This window comes from Neofelis nebulosa, chromosome 11, assembly GCF_028018385.1.
Source record: "Neofelis nebulosa isolate mNeoNeb1 chromosome 11, mNeoNeb1.pri, whole genome shotgun sequence".
NCBI classification, from domain to species: Eukaryota; Metazoa; Chordata; class Mammalia; order Carnivora; family Felidae; genus Neofelis; species Neofelis nebulosa.
The window spans coordinates 21,742,152-21,760,187 of NC_080792.1; the positions used below are offsets into that span (position 1 = coordinate 21,742,152).

The 18,036-nt window shown below is 36.2% G+C and overlaps 1 long non-coding RNA gene and 1 pseudogene across 1 annotated transcript in view; both read left to right on the plus strand.

Annotated features, from left to right (window-relative positions):
* Positions 1 to 18,036, plus strand: part of LOC131490059 (uncharacterized) — a 407,583-nt gene that overhangs the window by 346,607 nt on the left and 42,940 nt on the right. The gene's annotated exons all lie outside the window — the stretch shown is intronic.
* LOC131490058 (U6 snRNA-associated Sm-like protein LSm3) lies at positions 15,639 to 16,176 on the plus strand (annotated as a pseudogene).

The window sequence follows — 18,036 nt, forward strand, 5'->3', positions numbered from 1 at the left end:
AAGAACAGGAATTCCTTGGGGGTGTTCCAGGGGCTATGGCAAAGTGTGCTGATGGTTGAGATCTGGAGTTCAAATTTGAGCTTATTGAGGCCCAGGTGGCTGTTGGACATCCAAATGGAGATGTTGGTGCTATTTAATGATCTGGTGCCTGAGGTTCAAAGGAAGCATTAGGACTGCAAATGCAAATTTATGTCACTGCATATAGATAGGCTTTGCAGCCATGGATTTATTAGATTACCTAAGGAATGAATTTATAATGAACCTGGGGCACTCAAAATTTTATAGTTTGAGAAGATGAGGAAAACCAGCAGAGCTTGAAGAAGAACCGAGTGAATGGGTATCATAAAAACCATGAGAAGTGTTTGAAGAAGGAGGAAATAACTTTGTCAAGTTCTGTAGATAGGTGGAGTGATATTAAGATTATCTAAATGTTTTGTTATGTATTTGTAGAGAATATAGGGCCAGTAGAATAGCAATTTAACTGGTCTCTGGGTCCCTTGGTATCTTGAAACTGCTGCCACATTGCTGACATTAAATATCCTAAAATTCAAGTCTAGTCTAGAGAAAGTAGTCAGCTGTCCACAATGTGGTAACAAGGCAGGAACAGGTAGAGTATAGTTTGGGGGCCTCAGCAGATTTTATAGCATTGAGCTGCCCAGATAACAGTCCAGGACTTTCTGGGGAGGTAAAAAACAGGGAATAATATTAAATCGAAGCCTTCTCCTTCTCCTCCCTCTCCTGGGGTTTGTGGAACCTTGCGTACAATTGCTGGCAGACAAAGGCAGGGAGAAAAACCTGGCTAGCTTTTCTCTCTCTCTTTGTTTTCTTTCATTTTGCTTTTAGCTGAGGAAGAACGTATGTTTTAGGAAAGGTAATTCTTTTTTAAGTGGAATTATTAATTTTTTTTAATGCACTAATGGCCAAAACTTGTTCCAGCAAAAGTGTAAAACCTTCTTTAACTTTTTTTTTTAAATGCAAAAATACTACTGTTCTGAATGAATACATGTATAAAGGTGACTAAGCAAATTTTTGAAGGATTGTTACCTTTATTTTAGATAGATTCCAATCAGTCAACTTGAATGGAGTCAAGAAATTAAACTGTGTTTTAAACCAGTAATTTTGTTTTTCACTATAACTTTACACTCCAAATGAAATTTAATTTCTGAATAGCTAGTCTGGAAATTGACAGTCACTTTGAATTGGTTAGTATACATACTATGACAGCGTGCTTAGAATATAGATGATGCCTGACTTTAACGCTTTTTCCACCCATCCCTAAGATTAAAGTGTTAGGAAGGGGGGGCGCCTGGGTGGCTCAGTTGTTTGAGCGTGGGGCTTTGGCTCAGGTCATGATCTCGTGGTTTGTGAGTTCAAGCCCCGTGTCGGGCCCTGTGCCGACAGCTCAGAGCCTGGAGCCTGTTTCAGATTCTGTGTCTCCCTCTCTCTCTGCCTCTCCCCCGCTCATGCTCTGTCTCTCTCTGTCAAAAATAAAATAAACATTAAAAAAGTTTTTTTTAAATGTAAGGAAGGAAACCAAAGTTTAGGTGTAACTTTAATTGTATTTGAGCCCTAAGTGAGAGACTCCACTGTCAAACCACTTCTTTGGTAAATACAATGGAAATTTATGTTGAAAAGTTCTGGTTCCAAACTTTTGGAAATTGACATTAAAATGAATATTAAAAATATATGTATTTAACAAATTTGAAAAATTTGTTTCTTATTGATTTGAAGATTTCCTTAACTCAGGCTTCTAGAATAAAACAATAACATTTCCATTGGTAATTTAATTTTTTTGGAGGACTCTTAATTTTTCCAGATTATCTGCATTTGATTATTGAAGGGGCATTTGTCACTGAATGCAAAACCAATATGACATATTTTAATCCTTGAAGACTCAGACTGTTACATAAAAACTAAAGTTATCAAAGACGCTATGGTTGTCACTTTGAAATTTCCCTAAACTAGCCTTTATACCAAAATTCTGAAATTTACCATTTCCTTAATTGGTTGAAGTATTGGGTGTGTGTGTGTGTGTGTGTGTGTGTGTGTGTAAAATGGACTGATTTTACAATTGATATGTGTTCTAAATCACACATACACACTAACATATGCATCCTAGTCTATATTTTGTGGCAAAGTGAAAACTTAATGGAAGATGTAGGTATTTCAAAGAACTGAATACACTTACTCTCCCTTTTATTTCTTTTCTCTACTAAGAGTATGCTGATGCTGTCTAAAATGTCATGTCTTTGTATTTTCCGATGTATTCCTGAGAGAGGATTTCTTTTTCTTACTGAAGGATACAATAGTTAGATGAGAATAATAGCAATTGATTTCCTACCTCTGTTCAGGTGAAACAATATGAAGTGAACCCCTATCACTCAAATTTTGATTTTTAATATTATTTTCCAGTAATTAAAACTAGAGCTTTTCAGGGTATACTTCAATTCAAGAAGAATTTTTATTTTCCTGGCCAAATGCTTTTGAAAGTATCTGAGGGTAATATAAAAGGGAGAGAAACAGACTTCAGATTTCAAGTGACCAAGCAGTAATTATTAGATCTGTAGATAAAGGAAACAGATGGAATCTGTAAAGGCTGTTTGCCCACTATGATACTCTAAAAGGACAAGTATTATAAAAGGTCCTAAAAGAAACTCCTATGTGAGTTTCTGGCAGTATTTACTAAAATGCTACATGTCGTTCCATAAGTCATACACTAAAATTTGTGCAACACCTAGGGTAACACACACAGAAGATATATACAAATCTTTTAAAAATGTTATACTGGGGGCACCTGGGTGGCTCAGTAGGTTGAGTGTCTGCCTCAGCTCAGGTCATGATCTCGCTCATGGTTTCGAGCCCCATGTTGGGCTCTGTGCTGACAGCTTAAGCCTGGAGCCTGCTTGGGATTCTGTGTCTCCCTCTCTCTCTGACCCTCCCCTGCTCATGCTCTGTCTCTCTTAAATAAGCATTAAAAAAAATAAAAATGCTATACTTATTGTTAGTTTCATCACTTTTATATTAAAAGTATTATGTTAGTGTTATGTAATAATGAATTTAAAATACATTGCCTACCCAGAAATTAAAACCTGTAAAAGCCAGGTAAAGTCACCAGATTTGTAGCATTGGTAAAATAAAAAAGATATGACAGTTTCATTCACTGAACACTAAGGCTATTCTTCACATGTAAAAGTTGACTACTTGAGCATATAAATTCCTCCCCATCTACAAAAAATAAAGCTTTGAAAAATAAGGATAGGATAACCCAGATATAATAGTAGATTAAAACAACAATTTGAGAGAAATAGTCACTTCTAACTAGAGATAGTGTGGCTGTGGGGACCATGTACAGGCTTGTGGCTTTGACTTATGCTGCTCAGGCTGTTGAAAACCAGACAGGCTATCCTCCATGCTACCCATGCCCCATATCTAGGTGGGAAATTGAATAAAAATAATTAACAAAATAATTTATAATCACCTTGGCAAATCTAGAAAGCTAAGAAAATTTAAAATTATAGCATAGAGTTAAATAACCATGTATGTTCATTTAAGTGAATCAAGATCGGTAACTGTTAGAAGAAAGGGAGTCTCAGAACACAGGATACAAAGATCCTAATTAGTAGTAACACTTATTACTTAAAACACACACACACAGACACACACACACACACACACACACACACACACACAGTCACTCCTTTTGTGAGTCAAGTGTCATGAAGGCCAAGAATATCTTTCCTGGACCCAGCAAACAGAAACATTTAAACATGTTGGACTTTTAAACATTTAAAATGTTGGGCACCTGGGTGGCTCAGTCAGTTAAGCATCCAACTCTTGATTTTGGCTCAGGTCATGCATGATCTCATGCTTAGTGAGTTCGCGTTTCACATCGGCTCTGCACTGACAATGTGGAGTCTGCTTGGGATTCTCTCTCTTCCTCTCTCTCTGCCTTTCCCCTCCTTGTGTGCTTGCTCTCTCTCTCCCTCTCTCCCTCTCTCCCTCTCTCTCTGTCTCTCTCAAAATAAATAAACTTAAAAATATTAAAAAAAATAAAATGTTGGACTTTATATTAAAATGTGAGCACAAAAAGAGACTCAAAATTATAGGTCAAAAGTTACGAAGTATCATTTACACAAGATGAGTAAGTTATAGAGATCTAATATACAGCATGATGAGTGAGAGTAGTTAATGATGTTGTCAGATACTTGAAATCTTTATGGAAATATGTTGATTATAGATTTCCAATGGATCTTAAATGGAATCTTCTCCATATACCATGTGAAGGTGACAGATATGTTATTTAGCTTGATTGTACCGGTCTTTTCCCAATGTATACATATACCAAAATATCAAGTTGTATACCTTAAATGTATACAATTTTTATATGTCAAAAAGGCCACCAATAAGGCAAATGTATATTATACTATTAATGATCACTTTTTACTTTTAAATGGTGACATACAAGTTGTAAAAGTAAAAGGTAGCTTCATTTCACAGCTTGAATTTCTTTTTCTTGTGAAATCATATCTTACTATTTCAGCAGATTATTTACCATCCAACCAAACTCTTTCAAAAAAGCAGTAACCTGTCACCATTCTTTTTTGGTTTTAGTTTGCTTGTTTATTTATTTGTTCATGCACGCATTCATTCACACAACGCATTCTTATTGAGTGCCATATGCCAAGCACAGTACTATTAAGTGGGGATCCATTACTGAACAAAGCTCCCCTAATCCCTGCCTTCACAGAGCATTCATTTCAGAACATAGAGGCAGACAATAATCATCAAACTTATTAAGTAAGTGTACTGTTGGCTATATTAAAAGATAACAAGGGTTTTGGGGAAAATACATCAAGGTAAGGCAGATTGGGAATTCTGGGTACCAGGTAAATTTTCATGGTGTGGTCAGTTTGGACTTTATTAAAAGGTGACATTTGAGCAAGGAAGTTAAAGAGGAGGGTAGGTTAGAGAAGATATATATAGTGGAAAAGTGTTCCAGATAGAAAAAAAATAGCCACAAAGAAAATGCTATCACTATGAAATATATTAATAATTGATTCCCAATTAATAAGAAAAATATTGATGTGGAGTTTTTCAGTAAACGTTATTTAAATTGCCCTTAAGGCCTGAAGATCCCTAATATTTCTAGCACATTTAGTAATAAATTTGTTTCTCTTGGGAAGATGATAGCAATAAAAAGCAATGATAAACTTTTGTCCTCAAGCAGGTCTGACAGTGATCTGTGTGAATGCTTCTGAAAAAAAAATGACTTTTATGGTATTGAAACAATTGAAGTTATAAAATGTTTGCAAAGTCCTGATGACAAATCTATATGCAAAATCTGTGCCAGATTAGTGTTTACCGCTGCAGCTGAAGAATGGCCTGTCCATTCTTTTCTCCTCAAAGGCGGTAATGAAGTTACTATCGGAAGTCATCACCACAATCACTGCCATCATAGGACAAGCCTGAAGAAGGGTCTGGAAGCTACATGCTCTTGAATCAGATGGCCTAATAGGAGGCAAGAACTCCTCAAGGGTCTGACTCACAGACTGGGGGAGGTCTAGTTTATATTATACATGTGGAGAAAATTTCAATCCACAAACAGAGTTGAAAACATATGAGAAATGCAGAGAGCAGAAGCAGTTTGCCCACCAATGTGTTGTATGATATTTGGTGTAAGCAAATAGAGAGTATCAAAAGAATCCTTTGAATAGAGGTGACCTATGTGCCTTTTGCCTATTAAAAAAGCCTGAAAATTTAATCTAGCCTTAGTATTTTATTTGTTATTATTTTTTAATGCTATTTGTTTTTGAGAGAGAACGAGAGAGCATGAATAGGGGAGGGACAGAGAAATTGAGGAGACAGAAGATCTGAAGCTCGTTCTGTGCTGATAAGTGGCTAGTCCTATGTGGGGCTTGAACTCACTAACTGTGAGATCATGACCTGAGCCAAAGTCTGGCACTCAGTTGATTGAGCCATCCAGGCGCCCTAACCTAGCCTTGAGTATTTTAACTCAAGAATTTTAATTCAGCAGTGCTCAAAATATTTTCCTCTCCCTAATCAGCTCTGTCTCCCATTTTGCGCGCACGCGCGTGTATGCGTGTGTGTGTGTGTGTGTGTGTGTGTGTGAGAGAGAGAGAGAGAGAGAGAGAGAGAGAGAGACCTAGCACTTAGTCATCAGGTGCTTAGAAAGGTAAGCCTGTTTTCACTAGAATTTAGCTACTGAGTTTCCATTTGACAGTTTCCAGACCATTTGTTTCTGTGTTGGTGATATCAACACATTGAAGGAATTATTATTTTCACTTGGAAAAAACTCTCAAGTTTCATTTCAGTATTGAGATGAGCCCAGGTTTTGGAGGAAAAGGTACCAGATCATTTTTTTCCTGATGACTAGGGACTATCCCCTCCTTATACCTTGGTGTGTGGAGCTCAAAGGCTGCTGGGAAAGAGGGTAGGTGAGTTTTCACAATAAACCAAGAGGACTGTGGGAAGAAAAGGATTAAGACCTTGACACAACTTTTTGAGGGAGGTGGGGGTGGTGGAGACTGAATGTTGGAATATTCCGAGCACAGTAAACCCTTAGAGACCAGCAGATGGGAAAGGCCACCCAGCAAAATCACCTAGACCCAAAGAGAAACTAACTATGAAATCAGGGCTTAGGTTATCCTACGAAAGAGCTAGTTGTGGGCATGACGTGAAGCCAGTGGAGAGACACTCTCTGCCCACTCAACCCTGGAACTTTGGTCTAAGCCTATGCATGTATTCCACACCACAGATCAGAGAACACACGATTCGATCTGCCAGTGAAGCAGATTGAATGTCAAGACTTGTAAGGGAGCTTTTAGAAGAAATTGCTCTCTTGCTGGTGGTGTTGAGATACCGTTAGCCTGAAGGTAAAAAGGTACATGATCAGCCAGCCAGCCTTGTGGAAGCAGAACTGAGAAATGTTTTCTACTGTTCTTTCATCCCTTTCTTGGTTCCTTCTCAAATATCATTTGCCCAGGGCATCTGCAGACTTGATGGAAAAGGAATTCTCAGTACGAGTGACCATGTAAGTGTGTTTGGTGTGGCTCCGGTAACTCATGAGCCGCATCTGTTTCAGGGAATAAGGTTTCATTCATAGGTCACTTTTTGTAGTTCCATTTTGATCTTATTCACATCTTCTTATATGTTTTGTTTGATGAAAACTGTGCCCAAGCCAGTGGAGACTTAAAACTGATGTTGTTCAGACCTGGTTTTACTGACTTGTCACTCCCGATAGTGCTGTACACAGTTGGTTGGCTACCATCGTTTAGTGGCAGTGATGATGGCCTTGGTAGTGGTGGCTATAGGTTTCTTGTGGAGACGGGAAGCAGAAAGTTGGAAATGCATTATTGGGTGACGCTTTATTTTTAAAAGTAGCTGAAATACGTTTTTGTTTTCAAGGTGCCTGAGACCAAAAGAAATGTCCCTAGCATCAAATCCCATATACATGCAAAGAAATCCTGCTAATGCTTTCTGGTAAATAAGTCAAACAACACTGAAACTTCCAATGTGTTCTCCACTAGAATGCCTCACCTTCTCCATTAGTTTTCATTTCACCTGTGGACTCAAATTTCTCCCTTTCATTTTGAGAATTCTGGAGAGAAGTTTGTGGCTTGATAACAAGCAAATAGGCAGCAGTGCTCTGAACCTTCAACTTCACAGGATGAAGAGCTCCCGATGCTCCAGGGATAGCAAATGTTTCATGGGATATGCTGTTTGATCTAATTCTTCTTTTTTTTTAATCAAAGGCTCTCTGAGGTGAAAACAAATTTGTAATTGGTGATACACATGGTGGCAAGTTGACTCTTACCATTGTGAATAGTAGGGAAAATTAAGAATTTAACCAAGAGCTGGTGTTAAAGAGAACTCAGAGGTGAAAGCATTTCTCTCTCTCTCTCTCTCTCTCTCTCTCTCTCTCTCTCTCAACTTCTCTTCCCTTCAATATACACTGAACAACCAAGACTTTACGCTGCCTCTTAGCTCATTAGGATGCCATGCTGAGCCGTCTTCATTTTCACACTGTCTTTTGCTGTGATTTCTCTTTTCTGCCTTTTCTTTTTTTAAATCTTCTTTCCTACTATGCCCAAAACCAACCATTCTTGTCCTATATTCCATTCTCTCAGAGTGTTTCTGGGGTCCAGAATGAATCTTATAAACTAAGGTATTGCTGGATAATTGCTATAGTTTCCATATCACAAAAAACATTTGCATCTTAAAGGAGTAATTCTGGAGGTGGCATGCCATATCCTAAATTAGAATTTTCAATTCTGGGATATTCAGTTCTGGAATAAAGGTTTTCGTAGTCCTTCTTGGATAATATTACCTGGGTACTCTGCTTATATTGTGCATATATAAATGGGCATGGAATGTGTAGCTATAAAACTCTGGGCCACTGAGCCAAGTTTCAAAGTGTAGCTCTACAGTGAGTAATACAGATAATGACTTTTACACAGTGCATAGACTTCTTCATATGGCCCTCAATCTTGAACACTTTCCATACGAAAAGTTGAGAAATATGTACTATTTCAGCAACAGCAACAACAATAAAACCTGCATGGGGCTTCCTAACTTTTGTGTTGGGAATAGATTGCAGATGTTCCCTGAAATATTGATCCCTTTATCCTGTTGACTCTCAAACTTTAGCATGAATCAGAAAGCCTAGAAAGCTTGTTAATATACAGAGTTTCTGTCTCAAGCAGAGCCTGAGAATGTACATTTCTTGTAAGTTTTTAGGTGCTGTTGCTGCTGCTGTTGTTTTGGGGACCACATTTACAGAATTGCTTTAGCCTTCGGGGCACTTAAATTGAGTCATCAAACAAGGGCTCAAGGAGCCCGATCTGGCTTGCTCTCACATGCCTGCTAAGCACTGAGGAGATGCTCTACCTTGTGGAAATCTACTTTAGAATCCAGTCCAGGCTGCTGCTGGAAGAGTTTACATTCAGAACACAGCATACAACTCAAGGTGAATTGCACAGGGGTGAGGGTCAGAGAGGCCACAAGAAAGGTCCTGGAGGGTGTTATTTTAGGACTGGGCTCCTCAAGCTGTTTGTGACATGTTTCATTAGTACATACAATCTAGCTTCAGTATGACCATTCTAAAAATGGATGCATTTTCTGCAAATTAGATGTTCTCCCTTATTTTGGAATATCTCATCTACAAAAGTTTATTTGGATTTGAAATCCATTTGCATTGCTATAAGAAATTTCAACATTACATTGGTAAAGGAGAGTAAAGGAAGTGCTTTTAGATTTTTTTAAATATAACTTCAATTGGCTAGTTTTTAAGCAGCTATAAAATGGGAAAATGGTTTTAAAATTTTTTATTATCTATATGTGAACAAAGTTTTTTACTTGATGTGACTCTTAAGGATTTGAAGAAAGATCACCATAAAAATCACGATTAGGAAATGCTTATAGTCAGCTTAATCATAAAATCAAACATAAAAATCTATTTTCATAAAAGGAAGTTCAAGTTTCTCATTAAAGAAAAAAATGAAAAGTCTTTATTTTGAAGTTTTATATAAATTCAATAGTTAATTCTCTTTCTATCACTTTTATTTGACTTTTCTAACATTGTTATCTTACATCAAGAATGTAATTTTTTCCCCACCAAGCACTATATAGATATTCCCAAATCCATTCCAGTTTATCCCAGTTCTCATACAAATATAATAATTTTGTATGTCTACTCTAACTTGAAAGTGGTTGGGAGACACTGCCATGGTCCCCACTGAATGTGAATCAGCCAAGTAGTATTTAAAATGATGTCCCCAGGGTGCCTGGGTTGCTCAGTTGGTTAAGCATTTGACTTCGGCTCAGGTCCTAATCTCAGTTTGTGGGTTTGAGCCCCATATTGGGCTCTGTGCTGACAGCTCAGAGCCTGGATCCTGCTTTGGATTCTGTGTCTCCCTCTCTCTCTGCCTCTCTCTTTCTTTCTCAAAAATAAACATAAAAAATTAAAACTAAACTAAAATAAAATTATGCTCCCCACTTCTATGTCTAGAACTGTAGAGTAAACCCCCTTAGAGCAGATTTGTGCTATTATGGGACAATCAATTGCATTATCCCTCTTATAAATAATTTTAAGGTATGTAGGTACCCATTGCTTTAGGGAAAATATGAAGCAGCATCTATTTATGGTTTGACAAAGACACCAGTTTTCCTCAATTATACAGAAATGAGCATGGGAATGAAGTAGATAAATCTGCACAAATGACAAGGATCTTCCTGGGAAGCAAGTGATAAAGACACCAACCATTTTCCTTTTGAGATTCACTGTTATCATAATGAAGCTCTGTGGTAGATTAGAATGGCTCCAACTAAGGCCCCCAGGGATCCCCAGAAAAGAATTCATCTTATAAGAAATGAAAAATTCTGATTGGTAGCTTGGATTTATGGCTGTCTATGTCATGAAAGGAAGAATTATTTAGGAATAGCATTTTTCAAAAGTGAGAGATCTCTTTCTAATCCAGATACTCTGACATGGAAGCCAGAATAATGAATACATTTTGTGAATAAAACTAAGTATGATTTCAAATTTATCTGTAGTTTATGTGGCTATTTTGGGGCTAAGTGGAATAGTGCATATAAAATACTTAGAAGAGTTAATGGCCCATGGTAAGTGCTTAATAAATGCTAGTCACTGCTAATGTCAAAACAAATTAAGTATGAATCCTTACTTAGGAACTGAATATTTGGGAGCCCAAGTAGAATACTCCCTTAACTGATCATAATATTGAAAGCAATGAGGTTATTTTTCCTCAAAACAAAACAAACACAACACACACCAGGTTCAGAAAGAACCTCTTCAAATCTTTGTGAGATTAGTTTTCAATGACAATAATTGTAGCCTAAAATGGGGCCCAGTGGTGATGGATTGGATTCTTCATTTGTTTCCTTGGCATTTAGAAACAAGGATGATTTTTGTTGTTGTTTGTTGTTGTTGTTGTTATAAATAAGTTTCTTTGTCCTTCAATAATTTCAGTGGGCAAAGGAAAGATAGAAATAGAGAGGAGGGAGGAGGTGGGAGGAAGAAGGGGAAGAAAAAGAGACAGATTGAGAGAGAGAGAGAGAGAGAGAGAGAGATTGCTGTCAGATAACTAACTTGGCCATGTAGAGGCTTGAGTAATGAATTAAGATATTATAAGGAGGTTTGACCACAAGGTGGGCAACTGGTGTCAACTGGATGATATAATAATAGACCTATATGAGAAGCATTTTTAGAATTAGCATTGTGGAGGAGAGTGGACATCTTTACATTTTTTCATTACAGGAATTTCTAGCTTGAGAGGCAATTTAGGAAATCAATAACTAGAACTTTAGAAGAATATTTGAAGGACACTGAGAATAATGTATGAACTTTAAACAGTTTTACACAAAAAGATTTAGGATAGAAATGCCTAGAATGAATCCACATACTTAAATGCATGAAGGTGAACATGTAGATGCAGAATGATAAGGATTAGTGGAGTTGACACACTTAATACACAGTGCAAAAGGTGGATGATGTACCAAAAAAAACCCCAAAAAATAAAAAACAGGGAAAATCCACAACAGAGATACTTCCTACAACCATTCCTAAAGATGGATTGGAATTAATACTGTCACTACCAGTTTAATTTTCTTTTTGCCGTTTCAGATATTTATCTCTCTCTGTCTCTGTCTCTCTGCATACAGACCCATGTACACACATATACACAGGCATGTGGTTGTACCTTTTTACATATGTGCACATGTATGGTATCTATGTTTACCCTTAGTTTTATTGGTAAATAGAATGTGGCTTATTTTACAACAGGTTAATTACTTCCCAGTGAATTTTTTGCCCATTTGTTTGTTTGTATTAATCACATAATATCGAGGTAAGAAAACATCTTACTGGATCCCGAGATCCAGAGAATCAGCACCTTTCAAATAGTGTTGCCTTTGCCATTCCTCTCACTATCACTAGGTCATATTTTATATTTATGCCAACAATAATGCCAAATGTAGCCACGCTTGACTATATTCTCCTTATCCCTGCATATTTCAGGGAAGAAAAAATGATAGAGATGTTGTACATGCAAATTTTGCACTTGGGTTGTAAAGGATGGGTTCTTTTCTCTGAGAACTTCTTAAAACCACAAGTATCAATTGCACATAACTACTGCACTCAAGGGGAATTTGCAAATATGTGAGTTCATTACAGTGTAGACTTGGACATAAAGTCTCCATCATCAACATACCCAGTTTTGGCCTAGGGTGGGAAACTGTGTGAAAATATTCTTAACATTCTTAATCAAGGTCAACCCTGTAGCTATGACCACACAATTGAACTCAAAATTTTAGTACTTATCCTTACCAATTTCATCAATACAAATGGCTCTGAATGATTTAGAAATGGACCTTTTCTTTTTCCTTCAAAGGCACATTTTTAAGGAATGCCACGAACACTTATCAATCGTTCCAGATTGGATTTGGAATTAATAATCAATAAAGTATTCATAATTTTCTCAGTTGTTTTTCCTTCTAGATTTACTACTAAATGTATCCTCCCTATTTTCATTTTGAAAAGGAAAGAGCCCAGCCTTAATCTTTCCAGGATACTAGTATAGCATACATCAAAATGATACATGAGAAGATTTGGACTTATTTTTGAGTTTATATATTTATTTTGAGAGAGAGAGAGCAAGTAGGGATGGGGCAAAGAGAGTGGGAGAGAGAGAATCCCAGGCAGACTCCATGCTATCAGCGCAGAGCCTAACGTGGGGCTCAATCCCACAAACCATGAGATCATGATCTGAGCCAAAGCCAAGAGTAGGATGCTTAACCATTTGGACTTTTAACAACAAATCTTCCATTATTAACAGAGATTACTTAGATTTTCAGAAGAACACAAACGGTTAGCAACCTATTAGATGAGTCTGGCAATGGGAAATAGCAATGCAATAATTTAGCCTAGAATTCCCTTCTTCCCTTGATTGTTGCCATTTCCATCTTGAGTTGTATAAAACATTGTAGATATGTTTACCTGGTCTAATAAATAGGGAATGTAATAGAGTTGTGCCAAATTGTCAGTGGTTTGTAATGCACATGTTTTCTGAATCTGGGAGAGTTCTAATGTGAGGTGGGAGTGGGGAAGGGTCTCCCTCTGACTCACACATAGACTCTCAATTCTTCCATGTTTACCGCTTGCACACTACAGGTTTTATTTTAAGGACAGGCATCTTCCAATGCACTTCCATCAAACATACTTGGCAAAATTATGTTTTCTGAGATATCCCAGCTCAAATTTATCATAACTTACTTCCCGCCTCCATGTGAACATAATTTATAGTAGAGAAGAACAACAGGAGAGGTAGATGGAATCATTGTTCTTTCTTTCGAAGTCTTAGAGTCATGGGTAAATTATTTCTGGAGTCTTTCACTATTACCTGAAGCCCTGGTGTTTTGTTAATATAACCAATATTTGAAATAAAACTCAGAAATGAAAGACAAATTCTGAAAATAGGCCAATCCCTAGATTTTATTATTTACAAATATAAAAAATACAAAAACATCTCTCTATCTACCGATCATCTATCAACCATCTAACATCTCTCAGTCCGTCTCCATTCTAACAACTTCATCAGCTGTTAAAACTTTTATTTTTATTTAATTTTTACCATTTAAACTCTATAGTTCATATTCTTGACTATCAAATTGTTTCATTCTGGCAACTGTAGAAACATTAATATACCTTATAGTATTCTGCTGGTTATTATCTTTAGCAGCCATTAACTCCCACAGGAAGTGAGGAAGTTATGAGTTTCTTTTTTCTTGCACATTTCTAATATGAAAAAAATTGAAAATAATCCTAAAAGAGGAATAAAAATAAAATTATAATATGGTAACTTGCTGTATTATGTTCATGTACCAAAGCTGAAGGAACATGGGGAAACCTAAGTGACAAGTAATTTTGCATTTTTATAGCTTGAGAAAAGAACATTTTACCAATTTTATTGGAATATGGGCAACAAGGAGGGTTAATAAAGAATTTTAAATAGAAAATTATGTTAATCTTAATTCACATTACAAAATAGTAAAGTCAGTAGACAGACAAGCAGTCACACATACATACAGTTTTTTTTTTTTTAATCTAACAGAAGCTATAGGACTGTAGTCTTTTCTGTAAATGGATTTGAACAGCACAAGTACCAAATACTGCATTCAAGGGAATATAATTAGAGCTGAAGAGTTGAGAACTCTCAAAATACAGATGAAACTCGATACTCCCAAAAGATTGTACTGGCTGAAAGTTTAAATGGGTTAAATAAGGGTTTAGATAAATCCCTGGATGACTGAGCCATAACCAGTCATTTAAAGGCAATTAGAGATTTAAAGGTGAAGGTCTTGGGAGGATTATGTCACAGCAAAGGCAAAAGTCCCGTAGGGCACTTTAAGAGCCAGGATTCTGCCCAATTCTTTCACTCTTAAACAGAAGCCTTAGATACCTCATTCTCTGGGACTTTATATATATTTGAGTGTTTGGTCTGGTCCCCAGGAAACACAGTAGCTACTCCAGGTTAAACCTAAAGTAGTACTAGGTGATCTCATCCTAACTAATGAATTCCATTATCTATCTAGGAAGATAGAAAATCATTCCTAGAGTTCCTTTTGTAAAAAGAAATGTAGGTTTGAGATTACCTCTCCATTCTTGTTTGCATATTTTTTCTCCCTAATTTCCTCCATTAATATTATACTTAATTGTAGAAGTAATTCAGATATAATTCCATTTTACAAGTAAGAATAAAGGGGAAGGAATCATGTAACATGACTGAAAAGAAATAATTTTGACCATTTCCATTTCTGTTACATTTCAAGTCCCCAAAGATTTGAGTATGTGATCAACTGTTTGCAAAACTGTCCCAAGTTCTTTATCTTTACCTCTACTTCTACCCTTTGCAATGTAATTTGCAGTTCTTCCAATCAAAGGGTGGTCTATTTCCCTAACTCTTGTTTAGTCTGGTCTTGTTACTAGCTTTGGCCAATAAATTCAACAGAAATGATGGTGTGCCAATTCCAGCTATGGAATGGCACTATTTCAAACTTCTTTTTGCCACTTTCTCAGCCACTGACACAAGAACAAGCCTGCTGGAACATGAGAGGCCGCATAGAGAGAAACTGATCATCTTCAAGGCTAACTAGCTCACAGATGATCAGCCAGCTGATAGTAGATGCATGAGTTAGCCCATCTGAAATCTTAATAATTGTGCACATGATTTACATATCCATAATTAATAACAGATGCTTATTTTATGATAGTGCATTTTGCTGTGGATTGTTATATAGTAATAACTAAATAATAAAGGGATGAAGCATGTAATTGAGTTACTTGTTAGCTATATATTATCATAATAAATATGTGGCTTTGTACTCTCTTCCCTCAGTATTTCCTTGGTGATATTAAATGATTTTGAAACATGTGGCCACATATTAAATCCAGGAGAATAAGGAGAAAGCTAGACACCAAACCTAAGGAAGTGAATCTGACAAAAAATTTTAGTCTTTCATTTAATGGATTATCAGAAAAATACAACTGTGTACTTATATGTACTAAATAACATGTCCTTAAAATATATAAAAAACAGGGGTTTGAAGCATGGCGGACGACGTGGACCAGCAACAAACCACCAACACCGTAGAGGAGCCCCTGGATCTCATCAGGCTCAGCCTGGATGAGCGAATTTATGTGAAAATGAGGAATGACAGCTTCGAGGCAGATTACATGCTTATGATCAGCATTTAAATATGATATTGGGAGATGTGGAAGAGACTGTGACTACCATAGAAATTGATGAGGAAACTTATGAGGAGATATATAAATCAACAAAACGGAATATTCTGATGCTCTTTGTCCGGGGAGATGGTGTTGTTCTAGTTGCCCCTCCATTAAGAGTTGGCTGAAACAAAGAATTTATCGTGTTATGGAATATAGGAGACTTTGTATGATTGCCTCTTTAAATGTAGAAGACATTCAAAAGAGAAACCTGCGTTAATTTCGACATTAAGAAATGACCAAGGATTCTTGCACTCCTGAAATGAGTTGATTTGCAGATAACTCAAAAATTCTTAAGCTAAAGAGTATTTTTATTTTTTCCAACCCTTTCAATAAATGTGATCACCAAGAAAAAATATATATATAAAAAACAAAAATGGTAGTAAATTAATTATAATGAGTTGCTTTAAACACTCTACTTTCAATAGTTAAAAGTTACTTATCATTTGAAGAACAAAATTACCAAAAAAATGATTATCAAAACCAACTTACTAGAATATTCCACTCAACTGCAGAAGGCTGGTTTTTTCCCCCCCAAGCACCCAGAGGATATTTATAAAAACTGACCACAGATTGGGTGATAAAGCAAATCTCAACAGACTTCCAAGAATTAGAATCATATGCAATAGTATATTCCTTGATCACATGGATGAATTCATGCGCACACATATATATAGGATAAAGTAGGGCATTACATAATGATAAAGTGGTCAATTCTTCAAGAAGGCATAATATGCATGTGCCTAAAAGAAGCATCAAAATATGTGAATAAAAATGCATTAGAACTACAAGGAGAAACAGATGAATCCAGTATTATTTCTGGATATGTCAACACCCTTTCAGATATGGAGAGATCTAACAGGTAGAACATAGTTTAACTTAATACCACCAATCAACTGAATATAATGGCCACTTATAGGCTAATTCATCCAACAACGGCAAAATACACATTCTTCTCAAGCTAACATGGAGAATTTACCAAAATAGACCACATCATGGGCCATAAAACACACCATAACAAATTTAAAAGAATAGAAATCATACAATGTCTTCTCTCAGACAACAGTGGAATTTAGATCTCAATAAAAGAAAGATATCTAGAAAATACAAAAATATTTGGATATTAAACAACATATTAATTTTTTTTTAATGTTTATTCATTTTTGAGAGAGAGGGAGAGAGAAACAGTGTGAGTGGGGGAGGGGCAGAAAGAGAGGGAGACAGAATCTGAAGCAGTTTCCAGGCTCTGAGCTGTCGGCACAGAGCCTGAGACAGGGCTCGAACCCACAAACCATGAGATCATGACCTTAGCTGAAGTCAGACGCTTAACCCACTGTGCCATCCAGGTGCCCCTAAAGAACACATTTTTAAATAATGCATGAATCAAAGGAGAAATCTCAAATTAAAAAAAAATATTTTACATAAAATGAAAATGTAACATCAATATTTGCGGGATTTGAATACATATAAAGTAAAACCTTGGATTGTTAGTAACTTGTTCTGTGAGTGTTCCACAAGACAAGCAAACATTTCCAATACATTTTAACTTGATAAATGAGCAATGTCATGAAATACAAGTAGTACCTGATGCTGAATTGAGCCAATGGTTCTTGAAATTCACTTTGATATACAAGTAGTTCGAACTAGAAGCATGTTTCTAAAACAAATTATTCCCGTACACCAAGGTTTTACTGTATTCAAAAGAATAAAGATCTAAAATCAATAAGCAAGATTCTACCTTAGGAACTAGAAGGAGAGCAAATTGCATTCAAAGTAAGCGAAAGAAGAAGAGGAAGAGAAAGAAGGCAGAATAAAAAGTGGAGCAGAAGTTAATGAAATTAAAAATAGGAAATCAATAGAGAAAATCAATAAAACCAAAAGCTGGTTCTTTGAAAAGGCCAATAAATTGATAAGCCTCTAGACACATCTGATAAAAAAGAGAGGACACAAATAACTAATATTAGAAATGAAAGAAAGAATATCATTGCAGATTTCATGTACATGGAAATGATAATAAAGTGGTACTCTGAACAACACCCACAAATGTGATAACCTTCAACCTAACATCTAAAATTATAATGTTTCTAGAATAAAACATAGAAGATTATCTCTGTAAACATGAAATAGGCAAATATTTATTAGACTTGACTAAAAATGCACGAAACATAAAAATGGATAGGTGGTTTTTAGTGGAGATCGACAATGGTGCTTTTTGA